The sequence below is a fragment of the Canis aureus genome, chromosome 8, assembly GCF_053574225.1.
Source record: "Canis aureus isolate CA01 chromosome 8, VMU_Caureus_v.1.0, whole genome shotgun sequence".
NCBI lineage: Eukaryota > Metazoa > Chordata > Mammalia > Carnivora > Canidae > Canis > Canis aureus.
This window is the reverse complement of record NC_135618.1, coordinates 72,208,889-72,236,690: the sequence shown is the minus strand read 5'-3', so window position 1 is coordinate 72,236,690 and position 27,802 is coordinate 72,208,889. Positions and strand designations below refer to the sequence as shown.

General features: G+C 44.8%; 1 protein-coding gene and 1 pseudogene across 14 annotated transcripts in view; one reads left to right on the top strand and one right to left on the bottom strand.

Moving 5' to 3' along the window:
* GTF2I (general transcription factor IIi) overlaps nt 1–20,395 on the bottom strand; it is a 113,631-nt gene extending 93,236 nt beyond the window's left edge. For 8 of the 14 annotated variants that reach the window (XM_077908266.1, XM_077908268.1, XM_077908269.1 and 5 more), the window contains exon 1: nt 20,018–20,395. The gene's annotated coding sequence lies outside the window, so the exon portion shown is untranslated. The remainder of the gene's footprint in view (nt 1–20,017) is intronic. The other 6 variants (XM_077908270.1, XM_077908277.1, XM_077908271.1 and 3 more) reach the window with 1 other exon arrangement.
* On the top strand, nt 20,060–23,993 carry LOC144319740 (dolichyl-diphosphooligosaccharide--protein glycosyltransferase subunit TMEM258 pseudogene; annotated as a pseudogene).
* Nucleotides 23,994–27,802: the final 3,809 nt, after the last annotated feature.

Below are 27,802 nucleotides of genomic sequence, written 5' to 3'. Positions count from 1 at the left end.
AGGTAATCCCCCTTTCCCCCGCCCCCTGCTGTTTTTATGATGTTTTCTTTCTTTGGTATTCCATAATTTCACTATGCATCTAGATGTACTTTTTTTATTCAGCATGTCCTTCCCTGGGCTTCCTGACTAAAGATTCCGTTGGGGCAAATTCTCAGCTCTTGTCTCTTCACATATATTGTCTCCATCCTGGTTCTTATTCTCCCACCCTACTGAGATTCAGATGGAATGTTATGTTAGTCCTTAAGACCATATATACCCTCTTCTGTATTTTTCTCATTTGTCCTCTCTTAAGTAAACTATTTCTTCAGACTCACCTTCCATTTCATGAATTCTTTCTTTATCTGTGCTTATTCTGTTAAAACCATCGGCTTTTTTTTATTAATTTTCACTTCTAAAATTCCTATTTGTTGTTATGTAACATTTTATAGTTTCCTACTCTCTAGAGATTTTTAGGCCTAACATATTTATTTAAAAAAAAAAAAGATTTTAGGGTGCCTGGGTAGCTCAGTCAGTTAAGCATCTGCCTTTGGCTCAGGTCGTGATCCTGGAGTCCCAGATGGAGGCCCATGTCAGGTTCCCTGCTTAGCGGGGAGCTTGCTTCTCTTTCTCCCTCTGCCCTTCACCCTACCTGTGCTCGCTCTCTCTCTCATGCTTTCTCAAATAAATAAAAATATTTTTTTAAAAAATAAAGATTTTATTTATTTATTGGAGGCAGGTAGGGGAAGAGAGAGGGGTAGACGTAAAGGGTGAAACTTAAGTAGACTCCACATTGAGCATGGAGCCCAACATGGGAATTGTTCTCACAACCAACTAAACCACACATGCGCTCAAAGTCTGACCTATTTCTAAAGTATAACAGAGGTAGTTGTTTTACAGTCTCTGGCAACTCAAAAAAGTCTTAGCAGATGTATTTCTGTTGTTTCTTGCTCATATTCATGGTACTTGTTCCCATGTATGCCTGATTATCTTTTATACTGTGCTGCTCACTTTACATTAAAAAATTATTAAAAGAAATTAACTTGGGATGCTTGGGTGGCTCAGCAGTTGAGCATCTATCTGCCTTCAGCTCAGGGTGTGATCCCGGAGTCCCAGATGGCATGATCCAGGGGTCCTGGGAATGAGTCCCACATCTGGCTCCCTGCAGGGAACCTGCTTCTCCCTCTGCCTACGTCTCTGTCTTTCTCTCTCCATGTCTCTCATGAATAAATGGAATCTTACAAAAAAAATAAAATAAATCAATTTAAATGTGAAGCCTAGGATAAGGTAGGTTCCTCCAGATGTCTGGGAACACTACCTTGCCTGGGTTTACCATAAATCAAGTTCAAGGTTTTAGGCTGCTTGGGCCACCCAGATGTTAACCCAGACCACAAACAGGGATGCAGGCTGGCTTACTTATCAATCACCCTCATCCAATTTGGGGTCTCATCTTACTGGGGGGGGGGGTGTCTCCTATTTGACCCCTGACTTTTGTGGAGGCTTTGGGCTTCAATTTCTGAGCCTCTCATCCTGTGAGGTGGTACAACTGGTAGATACCTTCAGGACAAAAGTGATTTTCACTTCTATTACCTGAGTTCCCACTTCCTTTTTCCTTTTTTTTTTTTTTTTTTTTTTTAAAGGTTTTACCTATTCATGAGAGACACAGAGAGAAAGAGAGAGAGAGGCAGAGACACAAGCAGAAGAAGCAGGCTCCATGCAGGGAGCCTGACATGGGACTCGATCCCGGGTCTCCAGAATCACACCCTGAGCTGAAGGCAGTGCTAAACCGCTGAGCCACCCAGACTGCCCATATCTTATAATACTCTTTATTCTGAAGAATAATTTATGAATTTGCCAGAACTATATTTTTTTTTTATTTTATTTTACTTATTCATGAGAGACACAGGCAGAGGGAGAAGCAGGCTCCCTGTAGGGAGCCAGATGTGGGACTCAATCCCAGGACCCCTGGATCATGCCCTGAGCCAAAGGCAGACGCTCAATCACTAAGCCACCCAGGTGCCCAACCAGAACTAAGTATCTTAGATTGTAAGGTTACAAATTCCTATTTCAAACTACCCCAAGAAAGGGATTTTACTGTCTTAATTATTTAGCTTAAAGGTTGCACTGGCTCCACATACAGCTAGATCCAGAAACACAAGACATGTCATTAGAGTTCTCTCTACTCTGATAGTCTTTACTTCTTAAGCAGATGGGTTTCTTCCCTAAGACAGAGATGACGGCCACATGTATCTTTAAGCTTACCACACACCTGTACTGTGATGCCAGAGGCAACAGACTATCCTATCTTCCCACTACCGGGTGCACAAAAGTTCTGGGGGTTTGTGCCATGAACCTGGTCTAATTACAGTGGCTAGGCAAAACAAGATTATCTGGAATTCACTCTGATTTGCAGTGAACTAGAACTACATAGAATAGGAAGGTAGGCAGTTATTCAGAAGGCAAAGCAGGGGCTCGCCTGACCAGCTCAGTTCGTAAAGCATGGACACCTAATCTCAGGGCTCTGAGTTCAAGCCCCAAGCTGGGCATGGAGCCTACTAAAAAGAAAGCAAAGCTGGACACTGCTATCAGGAGAAAAACAGGCCTGGCACACAAAAATTAGCAATCTTAGTCTGCTATATCTTCTTTCCCATTTTTTCAATATCCTCAATTTGCCCATTCTGAATGTTTTCTGACTTCATCCTGTGTTTCCCGGATTTGATTTTCATTCTCCTTTATGAGTTTCAAAGATGACCTTCATTGGACTGTTGCTGTTTCATCCATCTCTCATCTTCATCAGCTACTGTTTAATGGATGCGATGTTTTTTTTGATCTGAAACCAGACTCCAGACATTCTTTACAACCTTCTTGTGTTTCTTGCTGGAGATCCATTTCAAGGATTAGGTTTATTTGTGTTCTTACTGCTCTGATCTGTTCTAACCTCAAAAAAGCCGGTAATTAATTCCATATAAATTTTCATTTGACCATACTTCTCCTTTTAATTTATTGATCCTTGCTGTTAATGCTCAACAGCAAAATAACAAAACATATTTTAGAGCGAGTCAGAGACCTCATGAACATTTTCATGCATGCCATTATCACTCTAAAAACAACAAAAACAACAAAACCCACTGAGGTTCTTAATATTTTTTATTATGATGATCTCTAAAATATTACTGAATTTTCAGTACTTCTGTTTCTAAGTTAAGCTTCGGGTCAGACTGCTAAATGAGAAAGGCACTATATTATAGTGATCCTGTCTTTACATTCTTACCCTATTTCTTTTTGGTATTTATATTGTTAATTTCAATAAGCATCTTCCCATTTCAGTCTTACAACATATAAGATTTTTCCTTAGATCAAAGGAAAAAAAGTAAGATATTTTTAGTGCAACCTCTTTGCTCCATTATGTTTTATAAATGAGAAGCCCAACCCAGAAAGATCAGCTGTCTTGCTAAGGTCATAAAGAGAGTTAATTTTATAACAAGTGACTAGACTCCATATCTCCAAATTCCAACTGACCTCTTTCATGCACAATAATATTCAAAGAAAAGCAGGTTAAATAAAAAGAAACCCAAGGTAAATAATTACACAGTGATTAAAGCTGTAATACTAGGCAATCTTTATGATGCAGTAAATTAACTGCCACCCACTGTAAACAAACTAAAGCAAAAGGATAGTATCCTTTTTGTCCATAAAGCACAGATTACAGTAGACATTGAGGAATACTTTATATATCAATCAGTCACATTCTATGAAGAAAATAAAAGATTTGATTCAAAGAAAAAATATTAATGAGTTACAGGCCAAGTATCTATGTGAACACGTAATTTCTGTCACAGAACGCTGCTGACAGGAAATCAGGAGTCATATCTTCTCTTAACAGCAAAGAACAGCCCGCAGAGTTGAGTTTAAACAACAGTTTAACTTAGTAAAATTTTAGTAAAATCCAAAACCCAGGACCCACTGCTCAACCAGGAGGAAAAGGAGTTAAATTGTGAGCAGCACCAGGCCCATTATTTTATTCTATTCTCAAAAACTTTCTTTGCACAATTTTCTACAGACTGCTAAGGTTATCTCCACTATATTTACTTATACTAGGCAATTAAGATCTACCTTGGGCAGCCCGGGTGGCTCAGCGGTTTAGCGCCTGCCTTCTGCCCAGGGCGTGATCCTGGAGACCCGGGATGGAGTCCCACGTCGGGCTCCTTGCATGGAGCCTGCTTCTCTCTCTGCCTGTGTCTCTGCCTCTCTCTCTCTCTCTCTCTCTCTCTCTCTGTGTGTGTCTCTCATGAATAAATAAATAAAATCTTTTTTTTTTTTTTTAGTAAAATCTTTAAAAAAAAAAAAAAGATCTACCTTGCACAGTTACTTAGGTAAGGTGAAATAAACTTCAAGACTGCAGAAATCATTAACTTTCCTAACTCAATGTTTTGTACAAGAGCCATAACACCACTAAACCCCAGCCAGATACCTGGATCAATTAAAACCAAGAAAATATTCAAAAGTTCCTAAAACATCTATCACTAGGATATTGTCTATGGAAGACTACACATAGTATTTAGTACAGGTAAAGGTATTCAATTCTGTAATAATTCAACAGGCTTAAGAGGTAAAAATAAACAAAAGAATACTTTTACCAGGACAATCTTTCATCCAAACTTCTTCAGTTACCGACCTCTACTCCCAAAATTCCAGTGAGGGGCACCTGACTAGCTGAGTAGGAGATCATGCAACTCTTAATTTTAGGGTTGTGAGTTCGAGCCCCATGTTGGGTGTACAACCTACTTAAAGTTTAAAAAAGAAATACATCTTTTAAAAATGCAGTGTGACTTTCCTGTATTATGAATGGCCTTTCCTGGGCCAGTATTTTAAGATCCCTTTCTTGGTTTTACAGTATTAGTTCCAGTTGTCTCCATTCTATGAGATCTAGTCTCTGGTTATCATTTATGTGTGAGGTAAAACTCAAGTTTACCAACTCATTTTATTAAGAAACCCTAAGTGTCAAGTTTTGACAAAACTAATGACAAAAGGCATCATTATCATCTGAAGTATATAAATAAACAGAAACATCTTCAGTGAGAAGTATAAAATAATTTCAAGTATCACTTAATTCTAAGGAAAATGTAAAACGGCATCTCAGGCTTTTAAATATAAATTATAATTTATAAAATAAATTTTCTCAAAATGATAAATATGAATAGAAACAGAAAAGTTAAAATTCATCATCTAAGATGTTACACATTTTGTCGTAACAGGGTGCCTAAAATAAATGGAAAGAATCAAATAGTTCAATTAGCTGATTTTATCCTAAACAAGATTCAGTCCCATTAAAATTAATTTAGGTCATCACATAATACTATCTTCTGGGGGCACCTGGGTGGCTTAGTGGTTGAGCATCTGCCTTTGGCTCAGGTCATGATCCCCAGGTCCTGGGATCAAGTCCCACATCGGGCTCCCTGCAGGGAGCCTGCTTCTCCCTCTGCCTGTGTCTCTGCCTCTCTGTGTCTCTAACGAATAAATAAATAAAATATTTAAAAAATATACTATATTCTGACAATCTTCTAGGCTCCCTAAATCTTTCTATCTCTGAAATTGATGGTATTTAAATACCTCCATGTTCTACATGTAATTACAAGTAGTAAAAGCTAAAGAATCTGTTTTTCTTTAGAGGAGAGGAAACATTCATCCCCTAAAACATCAGTTTATGTTTACTATAATCAGTTCAGACTGCAAACACAGAATTCGTAAGGGTCTTAAATTTCTTTCAACATGCTATGTTGTTCTAATTATGTCTACTTAGTAGCTTCTACAGAAGACCTTTTTAAGGTAATTCGCTGGCCCTATTAATTTGTCTTCCGAAGGATACCAAAGAAATGAACTTGATTGGATTTTTAAAAGATTTTATTTATTTATTCCACAGAGAGAGAGAGAGAAAACAAGCAGGGGAGCAGCAGGCAGAGGGAGACGGAGAAGCAGGCTCCTCACAGAGCAGGGAGCCCAATGTGGGGCTCGATCCCAGGACCCTGGGATCATGACCTGAGCTGCAGGTAGCTGCTTAACCAACTGAGCCACCCAGGCATTACCGAAGTGGGGCATCTGCCTGACACATTTTACAAAGCAGAACTTTTTTTCTTTTTAACGGGAGAACAACTCATAACTTGGAAAAACAAGGTAAACTGCTCAAGATTGCAGAATTCTAAAGTAGAATCTAACAGAGATCTGACTGCTCTTAATTCTTTTTTTTTTTTTGCTCTTAATTCTTGATGTTCTCTCAAACCACATCATATACTGTAAAATTTAATCTGATTATTGCTTCCCAAATTCCAGTATCCACAATATTTAAATTCCAGAAAAACACTTAGTATTCAGAGACTTAAATAACAACTGTAACAGGATTTTTAGGTCCATGCGCAACCTTCATTCTAAAAAATAAAAAAACCCACCCTCAAGAAAAAAACAAATTCCTCAATTCTAAGAGATAGTTTCATTATCCCCAAAGTATTGCCACACAAAATGCTAATTAACGAAGTAAAGCATGGCACACACCAAGTGATAGAAGTTAACACTAGTCAGGGGACAAACAGACCTCACATCCCACCCATCAGAATGTACTGAGAACACCATGATATTCCTGCCTAAATACATTGGACAAACCAAACTTGAAGGACATTCTGTCAAATGACTACCGCGTAATCTTCGAAAAGGTAAAGGGCATAGAATTCAAAGGCTAAGGAACTGTTGTAAAGTGAGGGACAAGACAACTGGGTGAAAATGTGATCCTGGATCAAATACACCCTTTTGTTATAAAGGGACATCTGCCAAAACCTGAATGGGGTTTCTGGGTGAAGGGTATATGGAAAATTTTTGTTTGCTGATCTTGTACCTATTTTGTCAGTTTAAGAGCATCCCAAGTAATTTTTAAACCACTAAGTACATATGTGCTAATAAGCTAATCACCATTTTTCTATTTTTGCCTTATTTCATGGGTGTTTAAGTCCTGCCTCTATTAGCTAAATAAAACTGGGAATGGGGATCCCTGGGTGGCGCAGCGGTTTGGCGCCTGCCTTTGGCCCAGGGCGCAATCCTGGAGACCCGGGATCGAATCCCACGTCGGGCTCCCGGTGCATGGAGCCTGCTTCTCCCTCTGCCTGTGTCTCTGCCTCTCTCTCTCTCTCTCTCTGACTATCATAAATAAATAAAAATTAAAAAAAAAAAAAAAACTGGGAATGGGCTATTTTTCTCTCTTCTTGTGTTTAAAGGAGGAAGTAACTAGAAATCCCTGAAGGTCAATACGCCCAGACATATTACACTTCAAAGGTTATCAAACTTCTCTACAGACTACACATCAAAGGTAAACTGGGGGTTTTTTAATTTGGACAGTATTTACCATTGACTGTGTGTCTATTCACTAAGGGTGGCAGGGGAGATGCGCTCACCCCAGCACCAACACAGCACCTGGCACACATTAAGCACTCTCGACACTTGTGCTGAATTCAACAATGAATCCTAGGTTCCTGGCTGATGTTTCCCCCCCAAAACTAGAACTTAGTCACAATGAAGGCTGTCAAATAGCAGATCTCTAGCTAGAACGCCTATGTCAGAAAGTGTATTCAATAATTTGATCCCAGGTAAGTTCACATAATTTTCAACCTTGTAGCTATCTTGTTTATAAACAGTTCAGTGAAATTATGAGTTTATCATTACCTATACTTTGAACATTAATATCAGAACTGGAAATTAGTATAATGTGATAATTAAGAGCATGGTCTCTGAGTCTCACTGCTTAGGTTGATGGCGCCTGCCTACTTTGGGACACTGGATTGCTGTGAAGATTAAAAGTATCCTAATGTAAGCAGTGCTTAGAACAGTAAATGCTTTTATAAAAAGCACTCAAAAAATCTTACTAGTTACTGGTATTCTTGCCCAATTCTCTTTAAGGTATCCTAAATTTCCACACATCCTCCAACAGAGTTTGCTACATTGTTTAAGATTTTATTTTTGGGATCCCTGGGTGGCTCAGCGGTTTGGCGCCTGCCTTTGGCCCAGGGCACGATCCTGGAGACCCGGGATCGAATCCCATGTCGGGCTCTCAGTGCATGGAGCCCCCTTCTCCCTCTGCCTGTGTCTCTCCCTCTCTCTCTGTGTGTGTGACTGTCATAAATAAATAAAAAATTTAAAAAAAAAAAGATTTTATTTTTAAAAGTAATCTCTACACCCAACATGGGGCTCGATTTACAACCAGAGATCAAGAGTCCCAAGCTCCAAGGACTAAGCCAGCCAGGCATTCTGAGCTTGCTACTTTTTAAATGAACAACTTGCAAACACAGGACTGGCTTAATATTAGTCCTAACGGATCAAATCTGTCCCTGTCGGGCAGCCCCAGCGGCCCAGCGGTTTAGCGCCGCCTGCAGCCCGGGGTGTGATCCTGGAGACCGGGGATCGAGTCCCATATCGGGTTCCCTGCATGATAGAGCCTGCTTCTCCCTCTGCCTGTGTCTCTGCCCCTCTCTCTCTCTCTCTCTCTGTGTGTCTCTATGAATAAATAAATAAAATCTTAAAAAAAAAAAAGCTGTCCCTGTCACATCCTCAAGAGCCTTCTTTTACAAAAAAGCCCTTTCAACGCATTGTGCTCCTCCACGTGCTCATCTCTAAACTAAGCATCCCCAGTATGTCCTGTGCTTTCCCTGTAACATCCTTTGTTACAGGGATTAGTAAATTACACTTTACTACACCATCCTCAAAATGTTCAAGTTTGTCCCAAACTTGGAATTTGGGAATTGGACATAACATCTCAGATAAGATCAGTTCACCAGACACTACACTTGGACCTGTAACTCCCAGAATTTAATTATTACTTGCCTATTATCACAGACAGATATTTTAATTCACGTTTGTAAGAGCCAATCTCCACAGGATTAATTTTCCAAAGGGAAGAAAATTAGGTTAGTGCTTCATTCAGTGGTTCCATTTCACAAACACTTCATAATAGAATATAAAGTATCACTAAAGTATCACAATTTATATTAGTATAGTAACATATATCTAACATATATAACTTCATCAGACAAAGCCAAAGAGCCCATTTTAGTTCACTTAACTTTCATTAATCTTTAGAAATTATATCTAATGGCAAATACTTAGAAATAAAATTAGAAGTCTGGGGATCCCTAGGTGGCTCAGGGGTTTAGTGCCTGCCTTCGGCCCAGAGCGTGATCCTGGAGTCCCGGGATTGAGTCCCATGTCAGGCTCTCATGAATAAATAAATAAAATCTTAAAAAAATAAAAATTAAATTAAAATTTAAAAAAAAGAAATAAAATTAGAAATCCCTAAAATGAACCTTTGCTCAAGAAGGTCTGCCCAATTGATGGATCTTAAGTTCAGTCCTGAGCCTCACATGTAGCCAAAACAAATGTCCTTGAAAAACAAACGAAAAACAAAACAAAACAAAACCCTTATCAGCTATTCAGGAAGATTGGCAACTTTACTTGGCACTACAGTTTAAAAGAAAATGCAAATGTATAAATTATCCTTTTAAATTGATAGTCAAAAAAAATTTTTTTTTCATTTTTTAAATAAATAAATTGATAGTCCAGGGATGCCTGGGTGGCTCAGTGGCTGAGTGTTGTCGGCCTTTGGCACAGGGCATGATCCAGGGTCCAGGATGGAGTGCCACATCGGGCTCCCTGCAAGGAGCCTACTTCTCCCTCTGCCTGTGTCTCGGCCTCTCTCTCTGTGTCTCTCATGAATAAACAAATAAAAGCTTTAAAATAAATAAATAAATAGATAGTTCAGATCTTTAAAAAGCATCAGCTTGCTCTGCCAATACACCAAGAAAGTATCCCTTTGACCTTATTACAAATTTAAAAATTATTTAGTACTGGAAAAGCTGGATTACTTGTTCTTTTTCTAATTTTGTATGAATTAGGAGAAGAAATGGAAATCAAGTAACTATGATCTACAAAGTCCCATCTTTATTTTTTCTTAATGCACTGTTCATAGATGGCAGGCAACAGAGCAAAGCTACCATGAATGCCAATTCTGCAATCAGACCAAAGTTCTGAATTCAAATTCTATCTCAAGTATTAGATAAGACTGACCTTGGAAATCTCAAACCCGAAACTTACTATTCTGGAAAATGACAATAATATGCATACTTAGCTCACAAAGTTATCAAAATCTAAGTTAAGTCCCTGCCAGTGTTTCACATAAACATTCAGTAAATTAACCATTTAAAATTTCATTAAAATACTTTTTTTTTTTAGATTTTATTTGAGGGATGCCTGGGTGGCTCAGCAGTTGAGCACCTGCCTTCAGCCCAGGGCATGATCCTGGAGTCCCAGGATCAAGTCCCGCATCTGGCTCCCTGCATGGAGCCTGCTTCTCCCTCTGCCTGTGTCTCTGCTTCTCTCTGTGTCTCTCATGAATAAACAGCCTGCGTCTCCCTCTGCCTGTGTCTCTGCCTCTCTCTGTGTCTCATGAATAAATAAATAAAATCTCGGGATGCCTGGGTGGCTCCGCGGTTGAGCTTCTGCCTTTGGCTTAGGATATGATCCCAGATTTCCAGGTTGTAGTCCCATATCAGGCCCCCCACAGGGAACCTGCTTCTCCCTCTGCCTGTGTCTCTGCCTCTCTCTGTGTGTCTCTATGAATAAATAAAATCTTAAAAAAAAAAAATTAAATTTAGCTTCTACATAATTAAAAAAAAAAATGGTGAAAATAGGGCATCTGGCCAGCACATGACTCTTGATCTCCGGGTCATGAGTTTGAGACCCACGTTGAGCATGGGGCCTACTTAAAAAAAATTTTTTATAATTTAAAAATGGCTAAAAGGATTACTAATATTATTTTTTGTCATATCTTTATTGTAAATATCATGTAGCTGTTATAGTAATTAACAATATACTAAAAATAAGTAAACAATATAAATGAAAAATGGTCAAGTTCTGTGGCATGTATTTTTTTTTTTTTTTTTTTTTTTATTTATGATAGTCACAGAGAGAGAGAGAGAGAGGCAGAGACACAGGCAGAGGGAGAAGCAGGCTCCATGCACTGGGAGCCCGACGTGGGATTCGATCCTGGGTCTCCAGGATCGCGCCCTGGGCCAAAGGCAGGCGCCAAACCGCTGCGCCACCCAGGGATCCCTTTTTTTAAGATTTTATTGATCTATTCATGAGAGACAGAGAGACAGAGAGAGACAGAGACACAGGCAGAGGAAGAAGCAGGCTCCATGCGGGAAGCCCGACAATCCTGAGTCTCCAGGATCACGCCCTGGGCTGAAGGCGGCGCTAAACCGCTAAGCCACTGGGGGCTGCCCTGTGGCATGTATATTTTATCACAACATTTTTTTTTTTTTTTAACCCTATGAGGAACCACTTGAAAAAAAGAGGTGTTCGTGGTGGAAATGGCAGACACTAATTTACCTTTTTTTTTTTTTTTTTTTTTTAAGATTTATTTATCTATTCATGAGAGACACAGAAAGAGGCAGAGGCAGAGGCAGAGGGAGAAGCAGGCTCCCGGAAGGGAGCCTGATGTCAGGGAGCCCGGATGGGGGACTCCAAGCCAGGTCCCAGGATCACACCCTAAGCCGAAGGCAGACAGACATTCAACCGCGGAGCCACCCAGGTGTCCCCACAAATCTATTCTTTACAAAGGGGACAAATGCATTTTATATGGGTTTTCTACACACTATTGGGAGATTTATTCAGATCCATCCAAATTCTTCTCCAAAAAAAGCATTAAAAAGAAAAACAATGACCCAGCGATTCCACTCAAGTATATACACAAAAGATCTGAAAATAGGCTTCAAAATACACTGGTGAACCAATGTCCATAGCTGCATATCCATAATAGCCAAAAGGCAGAAAGCATCTGAATGTCCATCAACAGATGAAAGTACAAATAAAATGTGGTAATTATATAATGGAACATTATTCAGCCATAAAGAGAAATGAAGTTTTGACACAGCCACAACATAGAGCCTTGAAATCAAAATGCTAAGTGAAATAAACCAGACGTGAAATGACAAGCACTGTATGATTCCATTTAAAAGAGATATCTAAAATAGGCAAGGGGCACCTGGCTGGCTGAGTCAGTAAAGTGACCCTCACCCTGGGCTGGTGAGTTCAAGCCCCACGTTGGGCAATGAGCCTACTTAAAAATGATAGATAGATGGATAAACAGAATAAAACAGGCAAATTCATAAAGGCATAGAGTATATTAGAGTTACCAGAGACTGGGGGAAAAGAGAAATGATGAGTTATTGCTTACTGGGTACAGAGTTTCTATTTGGGGTGATAAGAAAGATTTTAGAAATGGTGATGACTATACAACATTTTGAATGTACTTAATGCCATTAAATTTTTTAAAAATGCTTAAAAAGAAAAGCCTAAAAATGTTTAAAGTGACAAGTGCCTGGGTGGCTCAGCTCAGTTGGTTAAGCATCTGCCTTCAGCTTAGGTAATGATCCCAGGGGTCCCAAGATCAAGCCCAGGATCCAGCAGGGAGTCTGCTTCTCCCTCTCCTTCTGCCCCTTACCCTTCCTTGTGAGCACATGCGTTCTCTCTCTCTCTCTCTCTCTCACACACACACATACACACACACAAATAAATAAATAAATAAAATCTTAAAAAAAAAAAAAAGGTTAAAGTGGCAGAAAGAACAAACGAACGAACGAACAGGAGGGAGAAGTGAAGCTAACGGATCTCCTGATAACTGTTCAGCCAATTTTCACACTCATTCCAGAACCCAGGTCAATTTCTACTTCCTCACTTATAGAGTGGGCATAATACATGCTTGCCATCCTTCTTTGTCAAAATATCGATGAAATAATGTAACTGAAGTGTTTGGTGGCTGGCCACAATAAGATAGCCAAGCTTTTCTTACCTCCTTTAATTGCCCTGTAAAAGCCAGGAAATTATGACTATCTTTCAACTCCTTTACTAGTTTCTATCTCAAACACATCAACACCACCAGTAGAGAAAGAGGTCACTATTTCAAAACCTGTGAGGGCTGAAGAGAGAAAATAGGTGCAGTGAATCTATGTGTTGAGTAAGCAGTTCCAGAAGGCTATTTTTCCTTCTTTCTTTTTTTTTTTTTTTTAAGATTTTATTTACTTATGAGAGACACACACACAGAGAGGCAGAGACACAGGCAGAGGGAGAAGCAGGCTCCATACAGGAAGCCCGACATGGGACGCGATCCCAGGACTCCAGGATCACACCCTGGGCGGAAGGCAGGCTCTAAACCGCTTGAGCCACCCAGGAATCCCCAGAAATTTTCAATTATAAATCCACTATTCAGAGGTAGACATGTTTCATCTCCATTACACAAATTTACAGATTTTTTTAAACTTTTTTTTTTAAGACCTTATTTATTTATTCATGAGAGACACACAGAGAGGCAGAGACACAGGCAGAGGGAGAAGCAGGCTCCATGCAGGGAGCCCGATGCGTGACTTGATCCCAGGGCCTTGGGATTAGGACCCGAGCGGAAGACAGACGTTTAACCACTGAGCCACCCAGGCGTCCCTGCAAATTTATAGATTCTAGGCTCGTTTGAAGCAGATACCCTAAATAAAACCAAACTCTTCACTATTCTATTTGTAGAATTATACTATAATGTAATCCGATACAAGAACTTTTTTTTTTAAGATTTTATTTATTTATTGAGACAGAGAGAAAGAGAGGCAGAGACACAGGCACAGGTAGAAGCAGGCATCATACAGAGAGCCTGACGAGGGACTCGATCCAGGGTCTCCAGGATCACGCCCCAGGCTGCAGGCGGCGCTAAACCGCTGCGCCACCGGGGCTGCCCCCTATACAAGCACTTTAAGGGCGGGGGGTGCGGGGGTGGGGGGGTGGGGGGGTGAAACACACCTTATTTCCTTTGCCCTTCTACAAGAAACAATTTTAACAGTCACAAGAAAAAAAATCCCAAGGAGTCCTTGACTTTCCAGAGTTTATACTCTTCAATTCGGGGAGATTAACCTTGTAGCCAGTATTACTGGGACATTTTTATTTCCTTAGAAAATTCAATTTTTCAAAAGTATCCAACACAGTGTTTTTATGGCTAATATTTATTGAATGCTCATTGTTTGCTAGATACCATCCCAAGCACTTTCACTCATTCAACCTTCACAACAACCTACAAGAGAAACAGGTTCTCTCATCATCATTCCTATTTTTTAAAATACGGAAAATGAGGCACAAAGAGGTGAAGTGAATTACTCAAGGTAACAACCAGAACTAACACAAGCCAGGATTCTGAATCCAGGCAGTCTGATTTCAGAACCTGTGTTTGTTAGTGCCACACTAAGCCATATTTGTCTCTCGCAATTATAAATTCATTTTGCCTCTTACGTTACGTTTTAAATAAACTAATTTTTGGGATGCCTGGGTGGCTCAGCAGTTGAGTATCTGCTCAGGGCATGATCTCAGGGTCCCAGGATCACCCAGGATCAAGGCTGCATGGGGCTCCCCTCAGGGAGCCTACTCCCCTCTGCCTATGTCTCAGCCTCTCTGTGTCTCATGAATAAATAAAATCTTTTTTTAAAAATAAACTAATTCGGGATCCCTGGGTGGCGCAGCAGTTTAGCTCCTGCCTTTGGCCCAGGGCGCGATTCTGGAGACCCGGGATCGAATCCCACGTCGGGCTCCCGGTGCATGGAGCCTGCTTCTCCCTCTGCCTATGTCTCTGCCTCTCTCTCTCTCTCTGTGACTATCATAAATAAATAAAAATTTTTTAAAAATTAAAAAAAAAATAAATAAACTAATTCTTTAAAAATCTTCTATTGTGGGACGCCTGGGTGGCTCAGCAGTTGAGCACCTGCCTTCCGCCCAGGGCGTGATCCTGCAGTCCCAGGATCGATTCCCACATCGGGCTCCTTGCGTGGAGCCTGCTTCTCCCTCTGCCTGTGTCTTTGCCTCTCTGTATGTGTGTGTGTGTCTCATGAAAAAATAAATAAAATCTTAAAAAAAAAAAAATCTTCTATCGTTTTCTTAGGGTTTTAAGATTTTATTTGAGAGAGCACAAACTGGGGGGAGGGGGAGCAGAGGGGATGGGGGAGAGAGAATCTGCAAGCTGACTCCATGCTGAGCCCCAAGTGGGGCTTCATCTCCAGGACCCTGACCTGAGCCAGAACCAAGAGACAGATGCTCAACGAACTGGGCCACCCTCATGCCCCCCAAAGTCCTCTATAGTTTGCAATCAAGTTATCACCAAGGAACAATGAGTCAATTCTCCCATCAATTCTGAAAATCCCTGGTTATCTTGAACTTTCTCTTACTTTCCTGCTAGGCCAAAGTGGAAAAAGCAGAGGAATAAGTGCCAGAAAGAAAACAAAAACAAGCCAGGGTAGGATGACAAGGACTGCAGAAACAATGAGAAAAAAAGAAAACAAAAACAGGAAAACTGCAGTGGTGAGAGTTTGAACAAAGCACAGGCAAGAGAGGAAAGAATGGTAAGGGACAAAAGAATGGAAAATGAGTATCAAGATATTACCTTCAGGGCTTGCAATGATTTATCCACATCATTTTTCCACTGCACATACATCCTTTAAATACTAATTCTCAATTCTATTCCCCAGGCAGAGGGTCTCAGACAACACTCTCACCAACTGAACGTTCTGCATGTTGCTATGTTGCTATATTAACTGCCCTCATTACAAGGAATCTCAACTCCGCAATTATAACCAATGGATCAACTGCATTTCTAACTTTCACTTAGCAACAATGAATAAGCTTCACTCAAATGAATGTATACAATTTGAAGAAAATACTACCAGTGATCATTAGTAGATACTGATAAAATTTTTGGCAATTACCTTTTAGGTTAATTGCCTCTAACATATTTCTACAAAGTGAAATAAATACTGTTCTCAGAGTCTTACTTCTCAACTCTTGGAGAAAGTTTTTTCCCTTAGACATACATAAAAATCACTTGATCAGCATCTGTTTAAGCCAGTGGTCAAAACAATCTCATGAATTACACCACAGCAGTTATGAAGTGAATTGAAATATTTTTTTAAAACTCATGTTTTATTTTTTTATTTATTTTTATTTTTTTTATTCATTTGAAAGAGAGAGAGCAAGGGGAAGGGCAGAGGGAGAGGGAGAAGCAGACCCCCCCACTGAGCAGGGAGCCCCATGTAAGGTTCAATCTCAAAATGCTGTGATCAAGACCTGAGTCAAAGGCAGGCATTTAACCAACAATGCCACCCAGAAGCCCCCCAAAATCTCATCTTTTTTAAGATTTTTTTTTTTTTAATTCATGAGATACACACACAGAGAGAGAGAGAGAGAGAAGCAGAGACACGGGCAGAGGGAGAAGCAGGCTCCATACAGGGAGCCTGACATGGGACTCGATCCCGGGTCTCCAGGATCAAGCCCTGGGCTAAAGGCGGCGCTAAAGCACTGAGCCACCCGGGCTGCCCATCATCTTTTTATTTTTTAAGATTTTATTTTATTCATGAGAGAGGCAAACACATAGGCAGAAGGAGTAGCAAGCTCCCTGCAGGGAGCCCGATGTGGGGCTCATTTCCAGGACCCTGGGATCACAGCCTTAACCAAAGGCAGACGCTCAACCACTGAGCTACCCAGGTGCCCCAAAAACTCAAGTTTTTTTTTAAAGAATTTATTTATTTATTCATGAGAGACATACAGAGAGAGAGGAGAGGCAGAGAAACAGGCAAAGTGAGAACAGGCTCCATGCAGGAAGCCTGACGTGGGACTCGATACCAAGTCTCCAGGATCAGGCCCTGGGTCGAAGGCAGCGCTAAACTGCTGAGCCACCGGGGCTGCCCAAAACTCAAGTTTTCAACAAAGAAAGAAACCCTGGCAGAACTGAATCAGGTGGAATGCAATGAATAAGCTAGCTACCAATACTAACGGGAAGGTTAAGTGTTGAGTAATTTCTGTGTCTTATTCACAGCTCCTTTCATGACAATCTGGAGAAGGGCACTTGTCTTTCATATTTTGTTTTGGAACACACAATCCATCTATGGATAATCAAAAATGACAGAACATAATGGTAAACCAACCCCATTCCTCCTACCTAATTTGAGTTACTTTCTCCAGGAGAAAATCTATTATAATAAATAAGAAACCTATCTCAAGACTTGTACCCCAAGAAAAAGAACCTCAGAAACCTACATTTTAAGGGTAGTCTTTGTAACCATTCTTATTCTTATTCCTTTTTTTTTTTTTTTTTTTTTTTTTTTTAGTTTATTTATTCGTGAGAGACACAGGGAGAGAGAGAAAGGCAGAGATCTAGGCAGAGGGAGAAGCAGGCTCCATGCAGGAAGCCTGCCGGGGGACTGGGGACTGGATCCCGGGACTCCAGGATCATGCCCTGGGCCAAAAGCAGATGCTTAATTGCTGAGCCACTCAGGTGTCCCTGTAGCCGTTCTTAAAAGTAAACCAAATCAAAGGCTCCTGGCTGCTCATTCGGTGCAGCATGCAACTTCTGATCTCAGGGTCCTGAGTTCAGGCCCGGAGACTACTTTAAAAAAAAAGAAAAAGAAAAAGAAAAAAAGTAAACCAAATCACTGGAAGTGCCTGGGGCTTGGAAGGAGTGAGGGGGTGGAATCTGGGCCTTCAAGTGACCACCAGCTCCCTCATTTCAGCATCAAGCTGAGGCCCTATCAGCACTCCGGGTTCCCAGACAAGACTGGTGGGGATGAGATGCCTCAGTCATCTCTAGGAGGAGATTGCCATAATGCCAGTGCCATAAATGAATTAAAAAATGATTGAGACTGAAAAAAAAAAAAAAAAAAAAAGGCAAGATTAGGTTTCTAATTTTATCCTGTACTTAAATCCGTGGCTCTTTTAAAACCTGAGACTTCTTAAACTTTTAATTTCGTAATCATGGCTAACAAAAATTTTTAACTCTCAATCAGCTTTCCACACAATCTACGATAAGCAGTCCGAATTATTTTTGGTTAAGTTCAGGTTTTAAAGTAACGAAAAGCTTTAAAGAAAATCTAGAATAAATTCCCTACACTCACAGCTTAATTTTGCACCGCGCTGAATGGCTCTCCGAGAGCAGAGCCATCCTCCGAGCGGCGGAACAACAGCCCGCTCCAACTAGTTAGAAATGCAAATAATGGGGCCCCACCCCAGACCTGCCGAATCCGAAGTCTGGGGTTCTGGGGTGGGGCGGGGCGACGGTGTCTGAACAAGCCCTCCGGGGGTTGCTGACGCTCCGGAGTCTGAGAGCCACAGGCTGAGGGGTTAAGAGTCGGACTGCCCAGGCTCCAACCTTGCAGTCAAGGCTGACTTGCTGAGTAATCAAGAATACACTACTCAGCTTCTCTAGACTTGTTCCTCGTCTACACAAGGGAATTGCGGGGTTGTTTTCAAGACTAAATAAGAAAACACGTTAGTGCTGAAGAGGGATGCCCGGCGCTTAGGAAACATCCAAATGTTGGGCTCGGTGCAAGGCCCTTCGCGGGTCTGTCCGCCGGGAGGGGAGACAAAGGCGGAAAAAGCTTAACCCCTGCCCCTCCTGCCCACGGACGGGGCGGACAAGAGTGCACGACGCACAACACTCCCCTCGGGAAACCCAGACCCGCTCCTGGAAGGGCCGCACCAGCTGATTCGGACGCCGCGGGGCCGCTGGGCTCGTCCGCCCCGCGCTCAGGACCCGGTTCCGGAGCCCCGGGGTCAAGTCCCGGGATGGAGTCCAGCACCCGCTCCCCCAAGGAGGCCTGCTTCTCCCTCTGCCGCTCTCTGCGTCTCGTGGGTAAATAAAATCTTTAAGAGAAAGAAAAAAGAAACGACCAATTCCCACCAAACAATGCACGAGACGGCCTTCCGCGACGGCACGGGAGCAAGACCAGAGTTCCAAAGCCCGAAGATAAGAAAAAGTCAAGGTCCCAAGGAGGAGGCAAGAGCACCGCGCCCGGCAGCCCGGCTCTGGGGCTGAGCGACTGACGAGACAGAGACAGCGACGGGGCAGGAGGGAGGAGGTGTCTGTCCTCCCCGGCCGCGGGCCTGGGGCGCGGGCGCGGGCGCGGGCTCAGCCTCCTCCCCGCACTCCGGGGCACCCTCATTTGCAAACTAACTTCCCCTTCTGCTTCCGGAACGCCCCAGAGACGGCTCTGCTGCCCTCCGGCCCCTCAAGCCGCAGAGAAGGGGGAAGCGTGCCCGGAGCCCCGCAGCCGCAGGAGTGGGCCTGCTCCAACCCAACTCGACGCCGGAACGCTCTCGGCCGCCGGCTACCGCAACGCCACATCGGACAGGGGAAGAAGAAGAAGAAGAAGGGAAAAAAGAACTTCCTTTATTAAAAGGCAAAACTTGGAGAAAGTGGAGGCAGCACAGGGAGGGGGGAAAGGACAGTTTTTCCCCTTCGTCCCTCCGCGAAACCCCGTCCGGGCGCCTGCGGGATCCAGACGGCTTTCCGTGGCCCGAAGGCCGAGGTTTTCCTTCCGGTCATTGTGTTTATTTCCCCCAAAGAACAGGCCCCGCGGGGCCGGCGCGCCGGCCGGGCCGGGACAAAGCCCACTCCGGGCTCCACCTGGGCGCGGGCAGGGGCGGGGGCGGGGCGGGGAGGGGCGGGGCGGGGCGGGCGGCGCTCCGGGGCCCGCCGGCCCGCGGGCCGCAGTTACCAGGCAGCGCGGCGGCGCCGCCCCCGCCGCCCGCCGGCCAATCGCGCGCGTCTGCTGCCCGGGCGCACGAGCCCCGGAGACACCAGGCCGAGCGCGACCCCACGGCTCGGGCCTGGCACCGCGCGCGCACCCGCACCGCCCGAGCCGGCCAATCAGCGGCCGGGCATGCGCAGCCCGCAGGCTCGCTCGCGCGCGGGACTCACGCGTGAGCCCCCCCACGCAGCGCCGGCGCGCGCGCCCCTCCCCCCGCGCTCCCAGGCGCGCGCGTGCAACTGTCGTCCCCCGCGACCGCGTCTCCTCCCGCCCCACCCCCAACACGGCGGCCCGGGTACCCCGGCCCCAGTCCGCGCGGGCCCCGGGGGGGCGCGTCTCAAAGAAGGGCCCCGCTCGCGATGGCAACCGGGGCGGGGGGCGCGGGGGAGGCGACGGGGACTCACCCGAGTGCAGCCGCCTCCAGGCAGCGCCGGGGCTGGGGGAGCCGAAAGGAAGCGCGTGTGGGCCGAGCAAGAGCTGCGGCCGCGGCGGAGCAGCTCCGGGCTGGGGCGAGCGGGCGAGCGGGCAGGAGGTGAGAGGGCGAGGGGCCCGGGCGTCTTGGCCGAGCTCCTGTCACCGCCGCATGGCCGCCCCGGCAGGGCCTGGGTCAGCGCCTAGATCCGATCACGGGGGACCGAGGGAGAGGCCGGGATCACCGCGGCAGGCGGGCGGCCTCAGCTAGAGAGCGCGTGCGGGGAAGCGGGGGGGCGATCGGTGGCCCCTTTTCTCTGCTCTCCGAGCTTCTCTCTCACCCTCCTCCTCCTCCTCTTTTTTTTTTTTTTTTTTTGTTCCTCGAAGGCGCGCTGCGCGTGCGCACCCGCAGCGCCGCCCAGCGGGAGTTGTAGTTTTGTGGTTCGTCCCCACCAACGCGACGGCGGGGGCGGCGGACTACGACTCCCAGGAAGCCCCGCGCCGGCGAGCCCCGAGCCCGAGGACGCGGCGAGCGCGGCGCCCGGCCCTCTCCGGCAAGGACTGTCAATGGAGGCGCGGGTGGTGGGAGCAAGAACATGGCTGCACCTGGGGCCTGCGCGGCCGCCCGGGTGGGGGAGGGGAGCCGGGGCGCGGGGCGCCGGCCTAGGCCGGGGGCGGCCCCCGCCTGCTCAGCGCCGCGGTGCCGCGGGCCCGAGCCACCGTCCGGGGCTCGCACTCGCTCGTGCGTCCGACATTCCCTGCCGATGGCGAGGCCGGAACATGGCAGAGGCCCGGGAGCCCCAGGCCGGCCCGCCGGTCCCTGTGCTCCGCCGAGGGACTTCCTCCGCCCTGCACCACCCTCCCGGACACAAAGAGCTCCTCTGTTAGTTTTGCAAGCTTGCCTCCGAGGCGGCCGGAGGAGACCGGAGCCCCAACCTGCGCCGGGGCGGGGGGCGGGGGGCTCCTGTTTTTATTTACCACCCCCACCCCCCCACCCACACAGCCCAGACTTTCCCCTCGCTCCCTCGCTCCACGTTTAGAGGCAAAGTTGAGAGAAAGCCGCGGAGGGAGCAGAAAACCTGCCCTGTAGCCCGCTGGGTTTTGTTCTGTCGACCGCGGAGAAACTGGACCGAAACCTCTCCCCCGCACCCCGCACCCCGCCTCCCGCCTCCCGATTGTGCTTTTTCGCTTTCCAACTTGCGCTCTCGAATGTCGAAAACGCTGAGACACTGCTCTTCACCTAAGCGACGCTCAAAAGTTTACAGAACTCGAGCCCCGAGGTCGAGGGCGGTTCTGCGGAGCACTGGACCGAAGGGTTTCACGATTCTTCCCCCGGCGGCGATGGGGGGGCCCCGCCGGCCGCCCTCCTCCCCACCCCCACCCCGCCCCCACCCCTTCTCCCCTCCCCCTCGGTAGGTGGCGACCACGGCGCTTTTTTCCAGCCTTTGTCGCTGGAAAGAAAACTTTCCGAGCAGCCAGTCTTTTTGATGTCGGTCCAAGACCTTCCCTTTGAATCTCGGTGCCCGCAGATCGGCGTTCCCCCATCTCCTCCCGCGTCGACCGCACCCGGAAAGCCTCCCCTAGAATTCCCACGTCGGGATTCTTTAAAACAGACGGAGGCTTTCGCGGTCCCTGCGGGAGCCGCGCGATTTGCAGAAGATGGGCACGTCTCTACGGTTTCCCCCTCGCCTCCCACAGGCATTTCTGTCCCCGCCGGGCTCGATCGGGACTCTCCTTTGTCGAGCCTCTCTCCAAAGCGTTCCATTCCGTTTTCAAACAAGAACAGTGTTTCTTTTCTGCACTCGTATTTCATTACCATATTGGCATATTTAATTAAACTCCGTAGTCCCAGTAGCGAGTACTACTGACAGCTATTTAGAGAACAAGCGTTAACTTTCTCGGGAAGTCTGCAATCGAGCTAACAGGAGCAGCCAGGCTTGCAGGGGCAAACACAGCTGCTGTGGGGCTCGGGGAGAATGTTTTAGGGAAGGGCTGGAGGCCTGGGTGGCTTCTGGAGGACGCTGGCAGCTTGAGGGCCGCCAGGGCAGGCTTCGCACCGTGAACTGGTGTCATGGAGGAGCGTTTGGAGAGAGTCCCAAAGTGGGCTGGCAAGGCAGAAACTCATTTAGTCAGGAGTCACTTGTCATCATTAAAAACTTGTTCGCCCCTGGCTTCTATGAATGTAACACTTTGGTGTGGAATTTTGCTGCTGCTTCATGAGAAACTCCCAACTTCTGTGAGGTGGAAGCAATTCCTTGAAACTATTAAGTCCCAAAGAGGCCCCTCAAGCTTTAGCTTGGAGGCTTGGAATTGCCTCCCTACAGAAAGCTGGCTCTTTTGGAACAATGAACAGTGTCTGGAATGGTGTGTGGTTCAAAGTTTTTTTCTCTTCTTTTCTTTTTTTGCATACTGCCGTTGGGGGCTGTAACCCTCAAATTGATGTCTTATAGTCACACAGCATGCTTTTACAGTCTTCCCTAAGGCCTGACTCATCACCTTAGCAGCTACTGGTACAGTTACTGCCTTGTGCTAGCCAATTCCTACCTCTCCCCATTGATAGGTGCTCTGTTAATGGAGACCCTAAGTGAGGAGACAACTCTGAATATCATCTCAGCAGGGTGTGTTGTTTTTCCAACATAGGATCAAATTGCTGGATTTGGGGTTGAGCAACAGATGGGGAAAAAAAAAAAAAACGAACAAATGATTTGTGTTTAGGGGTGGAATCCTTTGTTAAATCGCACCCAGCTCACCGTTGTGGTCAGAATCACATTCAGCATAACGAAATGTGTATGCTAAGACGGATGGTCTGCAGCTCTCGGATCATGCTCACCTGAAGACCAAAATGCACAGGGTCCAAAAGGCAGCCAAATATTGTATGTTATTTATCTTGAATTATTTCAAATATTTCTCTTTTAATGTTTAACCTACAGTATGCAGTCCTGCAGATGAGTGTCCATGTAGCATGACACCATTCTACTGTATACTTGGGAAACAAAAGCCAAGTCTAGGGACAACTGGGTGGCTCAGTGGTTAAGTGTCTACCTTTGGATCAGGACATGATCCCAGAGTCCTGGGATCAAGTCCCACATCGGGCTCCTTGCATGGAGCTTGCTTCTCCTTCCTCTGCCTCTCTCTCTGCCTCTCTCTCTGGGTCTCTCATGAATAAATAAATAAAATCTTAAAAAAAAAAAAAAAAAGCCAAGTCTAATGGGCCTTGGCCAGTCAAGAGATGGATCTAGACCAACTGGTGTGAATGCATCTTCACATAGACCGGGTTTGCAGATTTGTAGCTTGCTTTAAAAAAAAAAAAAAACTTTTATTTATTATTGTGGGAGAAGGCATGAGCAAGTACATGAATGGGGGGAGGGGGTGCAAAGGGAGAAGCAGACTCCCCAATGAGCAGGATGTGGGACTCAATCCCAAGACCCTGGAATCATGACCTGAGCCAAAGGCAGAGGCTTAACTCATGGAACCACCCAGGCACCCCTGCTAAATTGCTTTTAAATACTGAGTGACCGGTGGCAGAGCAGTGGATGACCCTGTTTTCGCCACCTGGCGAAATGGAGCTCGAGGCCATGAGCAGATACACCAGCCCAGTGAACCTTGCCTTCTTCCCCCATCTGACCATGGTGCTATTGGCAATTGGCATGTTCTTTACCGCCTGGTTCTTCATTTATGAGGTCACCTCCACCAAGTACACTCGGAATATCTACAAAGAGCTCCTCATCTCCTTGGTGGCCTCACTCTTCATGGGTTTTGGAGTCCTCTTCCTGCTGCTCTGGGTTGGCATCTACGTATGAGCTCCCAAGGGTTCCAACCAGGTGGCTTCACTGAACTTCTGCTTTTGTAAATTAATTTTTTTACTATTGCTGGAAGTGTCCCACCTGCTGCTCCCAATAAAGGGAGATGTGTGACCATCAAAAAAAAAACAAAAAAAACAATGATATGGTAATGATCAAATGTCTTCAACAGTCTTGAAAACTAATCATGTTCTCCTGGAGTTAATTCTTCATATCAGGAATCTTTCTTCTCCAGGGATCCCTGGGTGGCGCAGCGGTTTGGCGCCTGCCTTTGGCCCAGGGCGCGATCCTGGAGACCCAGGATCGAATCCCACGTCGGGCTCCCGGTGCATGGAGCCTGCTTCTTCCTCTGCCTGTGTCTCTGCCTCTCTCTCTCTCTCTCTGTGACTATCATAAATAAATAAAAATTAAAAAAATTAAAAAAAAAAAAAAAAAGGAATCTTTCTTCTCCATTATCATGGGACCATTTATTCATGGACCCACCCTGGTTAGAGAACCCTACCACCCAACCACCCATGTAGACAGAACTGTACTGACATCACTTGGTCAAGGTTACCATTGTTGAGAGATCATTTAGTGCTCTTTTGAATCCAAACTGAATAATTTAAACTTTCTGTGACTCTGTCATGTATTTTAAGTTGCCCAAAACCATAATTCTAAGCGAAAGTTGAGATTTTCTTGACATACCCGTTTCTCACAGCACATCCAGTCTAACTTTTTTTGAAGATTTTATTGTATTGGGCAGCCCCCCGTGGCACAGCGGTTTGGCGCCGCCTGCAGCCTGGGGTGTGATCCTGGAGACCCAGGATCGAGTCCCACATCGGGCTCCCTGCATGGAGCCTGTTTCTCCCTCTGCCTGTGTCTCTGCCTCTCTCTCTCTCTCTCTCTCTCTGTCTCTATGAATAAATAAAGTCTTTAAAAAAAAAAGATTTTATTGTATTTACTCATGAGACACACAGAGAGAGAGGCAGGCTCCATGCCGGGAGCCCAATGTGGGACTCAATTCCAGGACTCCAGGACCACAGCCTGGGCCGAAGGCAGGTGCTCAACGGCTGAGCCACCCAGGCATCCCTTGTCTAACTTTTTTTTAAGATTTTTATTTTTTTTTTAATTTTTATTTATTTATGATAGTCACACAGAGAGAGAGAGAGAGAGAGGCAGAGACACAGGCAGAGGGAGAAGCAGGCTCCATGCAGGGAGCCCGACGTGGGATTCGATCCTGGGTCTCCAGGATCGTGCCCTGGGCCAAAGGCAGGTGCTAAACCGCTGCGCCACCCAGGGATCCCGATTTTTATTTTTTTTTAAGTAATCTCTACACCCAACGTTGGGCTAGAATTTACAACCCTGAGATCAGAAGTCCCATTCTCCACAGACTGAGCCAGCCAGGTGCCCCAGTCTTTCTTTTCTTAATATTTTATTTTATTTTATTTTTATTGAAGTATAGTTTTTTGTTTTGTTTTTAAAGATTTTATTTGTTCATGAGAGACACAGAGAGAGAGAGGCAGAGACATAGCCAGAGGGAGAAGCAGGATGTGGAACTCGATCCAGGACCCCAAGATCACACCCTGAGCCGAAGGCAGACATTCAACCACTGAGCCACCCAGGCGTCCCTATTGAAATATAGTTGACACACAATTTACATTAGTTTCAGGAACACATCCAGGCTTTTGATGGAAACTAAACAGAGGTATTTTTTCCCATAATGGCACTTAATGCAGGCCCAATATCTTCTGGGTCCAGTTTCTTAGTTTTCCTTTACAGTAGACATAAGCACAGTATATTGAGAGAATGGGCCATAAAACATATATCATTTGTAAGGTAGCAGTTTGATCTCTCACATCCGTGTTCTCAATTAGGATTTGTACACCTTGGGACACCTGGGTGGCTCAGCGGTTGAGCATCTGCCTTTGGCCCAGGGCATGATTCCTGGCATGATCCTGGGATCCGGGATCGAGTCCCACATCAGGCTCCTTGCAGGGAGCCTGCTTCTCCCTCTGCCTATGTCTCTGCCTCTGTGTGTGTGTGTGTGTGTGTGTGTGTGTGTGTCTCATGAGTAAATAAATCTTTAGAAAAAAGGGGGGGGGGTTGTACACCTCAGTCTAAATCACATGGGTTGGGCCACAGTGACATTGTTAGCTTTTCCATGGGTATCTGCGCTCTAGGAGATAAATTCTTTGTTATTTCAAGGATGCTTTTTTAACTGATTATAAAACACTGTTTATGGACAGTTTTCTGTCTAGATAATTTGAATATTGAGAATGCTGGATAAATGACCTTTTCCAGAACTCTTCTAAAAGTGGGGAAAGAAAACACCTAAATCCCAGTTATAATTTATTCATAATAATTAATAATGTAGATGTGATATAAACAGACCTTTCAGCTCTTGCTGTGCCTTTCATGCAAGCATCTGCCCTATCCAATAAACCTAATATTCATGAAAAACTGGTTGAAATAAACAGGGTTTTTTGTGTGGGAGGGGTTAACAGGATTTAGATGAATATGGTTTTCTGTTTAGCATTATGTTCAGATGGCTGTAATCATGTAACTTAATTTTTAAAAAGTAAAATCTCTATAATATTTTCTCTGTCTCCCTCAGGGATTTGGGGGAATCAGATGATATGTAAACGAAAATACTTTAGAAACTCTAAGTGTTCTATAAATATTACATAGTATAAGTTAGCCTTCCAAACATTATTTTTAAATGTGAACAACATGGGCATGTTTCTTTTCTAGCTGAAGAAATACATTGCTCATTTCTAAAATGCTTTATATTCTAGTATCTGAGAAAATACATCTACCAAGACTGACTCTTATCATCGGATTAAGGTGGACCAGCAGCACATCCTTTCAGGATATTTTATCAAAAATATTGTAGAGGGCTCAGAAACCTGAGTGTAAAGTTGTGTCAAGGAAAGTTATTTCCAGGGCAGCCCTGGGTGCCCCAGCGGTTTAGCGCCGCCTTCAGCCCAGGGCGTGATCCTGGAGACCCGGGATTGAGTCCCACATCGGGCTTCCTCCGTGGAGCCTGCTTCTCCCTCTGCCTGTGTCTCTGCCTCTTTCTCTCTCTGTGTCTCTCATGAATAAATAAATAAAATCTTTAAAAAAAAAAAAAAAAAGGAAAGTTATTTCCAAATAAAATGCATAACCCACAGCCTGACTTCCATAACACCGAGAGAAGGAAAGTCTGGTTTACATGCTGAAAGCAAATCTCCCCATTCCTTCTCTTTTCTCTTTATGTTTCCAGTGTCAATTTAAGGCCAGTGGTCCAGATTCTTGAATCTTTATCTTTCTATTTTACAAACCTTTCCTCTTTTTCTGGTGACTCATAACCACCTTTTTTATAACCCCCTTTCAAGACCTTGTATTTATGATGATAATTAAGGTAGATGCGTTGAGGGACACCTGGGTGGCTCAGCGATTGAGTGTCTGCCTTTGGCTCAGGGGTGATCCTGGAGTCCTGGGATCGAGTCCTGCATGGGTTCCCCACAGGGAGCCTGCTTCTCCCTCTGCCTGTTTCTCTGCCTCTCTCTGTGTCTTTCATGAATAAATGAATAAAATCTTAAAAAAAAAAAAAAGATGAAAGATGCGTTGGGGAAATTTTCAATCAAGAATAAAGGGAATTTTTAAACAATGGATTAGGAAAAGGAAGAAGCCAGTGATAAGGAAACTTCACATGTGAAGTTAGCCACCATGGGTGTGTCAAGTACTTTTTTAATTGTCTTCCCAACAGTGGGAAGGTGTTAAATTATCCTCTTCCTTCCCCTTGTACCTGGGGAACAGGCTGGCCAGGGTCTCGATTGTACGTAGGGTCTTAGATGGACTTCATTTATTATAGTAAACTGTGTGTTCCCATCCCAAATGAACTCAGATTGGCCTTGAGATAATGGGGGAAGTGAGGGACACATAAGCAACTGGAAAGAATCTGAGTTTCTTTTAAATTCTGGAAAGCTTGTGAGACTGTCTCTGTCTAGATAAGAT